Raw genomic sequence first — 2,554 nt, 5'->3', positions numbered from 1 at the left:
TTTCATGACAAGCCTCATTTGGGAACTATACCTACCCAACCAAACCTTGAAGCTGTAGGAGCCCCTTCTTCCTCTACCACCAAGGTGGACCTCCCAATCTCCAGCTACCGGGTCAACCCTAATCTGGCCAGATATGAGACGATTAAATACCAATTAGCTACAAGAGCGACATGCGAAGGTTTTTTGTTTCAACTGTGATAAAAACAACGTTGTCGCCGACCAAAGCTGTTACCTTTGGAATCCAATGGTTATGAGCCTGCAGGATAATTTTCAAGAGCCATCATGATTTTCAAAAGTCTCGGTAACTGCTTGATTAATATTTCTGCCTTAATTACATATTTGGCTTACATTGTAATTTCCCATGTTCCTAAAAGTTAACAGTTGGTTACTTTCTGAGTATTCATTAAGTTAGAGTTAGTTAGTTAGCCGATTGTCATGGGATAAGTATTTTGCAAAGCAAACCCACACGGCATCTAGATGAGAAAGTCGCTAAGTAAAATGTGGAGACGTGTGTTTTAGGTCTGTGGACTGAAATGGAAAATATGAAGAAGTTCAGAGTCCTTGTGCAGATTGACTTCAGTTGAAGGGGTCTAATAGATATTTTGTGATGACGTGGCACTAAAAGAAAGCTGATGAGCAGCGCCTGATGTACGATCTTTTTTCTTCTTCATTTGTTCATCGATTTGCATAGAATCTGTCCCCTTGTGATCTGTGCAAAATCTTCTGTAAATCCACTTATGTTTGATTAGTTGTTGATCAATAACATGAGTAAATTTTTCCTTCAAAGCTTACTGGTTCATGGCCCTATTCTAGTTCTCGATTTGGTTTTCAGTTCTGGTTTCTTGTTTCAATTGAATTTCTTGGTGTTTCATTCATCAAGATTCATGGGAATTGATTTGAAAAAGACTCAATAGACTCAACATAAACTTATTAAACTTTTTGGCAAGCTAAAATGCTTGCAAAAAAACTGGAGAGAGGTGAGAACAATATAGTGAAAGAGAAAGTATAACATTCACAAGAGTGTATAAGAGAGTTCTATGTACAAGCTACATGCTATACTACTCTAACAAATTCTAAAGAATTCCTAACTATGTACAAGTGATCAGTATACTAGAAATATTGAAAATTTTCAGAATCAGGCCATACTAGAATATCTTGACTTAATTTAACTTCTTTAGTTGAAAAATTTGAGCGACCCACAACAAAATGCTCTGTTAAATTGACTAGTTATTTTTATAATATAAAAATGGCCTTGAGACTTGTTTATTAGTGAGGAAGGAAAACAATGTTAGTCTTGTAACTTAGATTAGATTGTAATTAAGTAGTTGTTTAATTCTAGTAAGGTTCGATGTCCATAGCTGGATGGTTGGCTTGGTTCGTGGCCGACTTTCTGATCATGGGAGTTTTTGATTTGGGATCCAAAAATTAAGGATCATACTTTCTTTGTCTTTAGGATTTATATTTAAGTTTTTTAATTTGTTAGTGCAATCAGATTGATTCGGATATGATTCGAATATATTCTGATGAAATTGTACAAATTACATCCAACCAAATTTTGAGATCCATTCAAGTACAATATGATTTATTTAGATCGATCCAATTCTGGTCCAATGCTTAACTCAACTGTTTACGAAAAATAGTCAAAATATTTAGAAAGATATTTATGTTTTGACAATAAAATAGTCGTGTCAGACATTCAAAAGAAGAATATCTACATCATTTTATTTTATTTGAATTTTAAATTGTTTTATATTTTCTTTTATATCAAAGCATATTTTAATTTTGTAAACCTAGTAGTTATGCTTAAAATGATGAGCCCAATTGAAATTATAAATTTTAGGTCTAAATTTTGCCAAATTACAGTACTAAGCTTCAGGTCTAAGTTTTGCAAAATTGTAGTTCTAAGCTTTAGGTCCAAATTTCGTATAAGCCATTTTATTTTGTGGAGATGACTTTACTTCAATAGTTTCTTGGTCCCTATGGATCTATTTCAAGTCAGTAGATCAGTGTAGACATGAGTGCCCCTTCATGTTGGCAGACATTCTTAGGATCGTGTTATAGCTATTTAAAAGATCTGAAAGTACGTCAAGCTCCATTTATTTATCTTGGAGTTTCTATTTTTCATGGCGAGTCAAGAAAGGTTCACCTTCATGCTCTTGCAGATAGAGCTATTTCGAAGATCTCAGGTTGGACAGGAAAAATCTTATTTATGGTTGGAAGAGTCCAATTAGTTCAATATGTTTTTAATCAATTTTGCTCCAGAACTTCTGCATTCATAGGTGGCTTATTTTTATGCTCGGGTGTTTGTTAAGAGTAGCTCGCAATTTTATTTTTTCAGGTGATTTTGACACTTGTAAGGCAAAGACTGTTTCTCGGGATAATTTGTGTTATCTTAAACTTGAAGGTGGTCTTGGTTTGCAAATCTTGGATGTTTTGAATAAAGCTGTTTCACTGAAGTTTGATTGGGAATCTTTTCATAGCGACTCTTTCTTGGGAATTTCTTTCGATCTCGACACAAGATGAATTCTTTTCATTGTCATTAAAAAAATATTTC

Source organism: Citrus clementina, unplaced genomic scaffold (assembly GCF_000493195.1).
Source record: "Citrus clementina cultivar Clemenules unplaced genomic scaffold, Citrus_clementina_v1.0 scaffold_5, whole genome shotgun sequence".
Classification (NCBI taxonomy): Eukaryota; Viridiplantae; Streptophyta; class Magnoliopsida; order Sapindales; family Rutaceae; genus Citrus; species Citrus x clementina.
The sequence above is the reverse complement of the archived record's forward strand: the minus strand, read 5'-3'. Positions refer to the sequence as shown.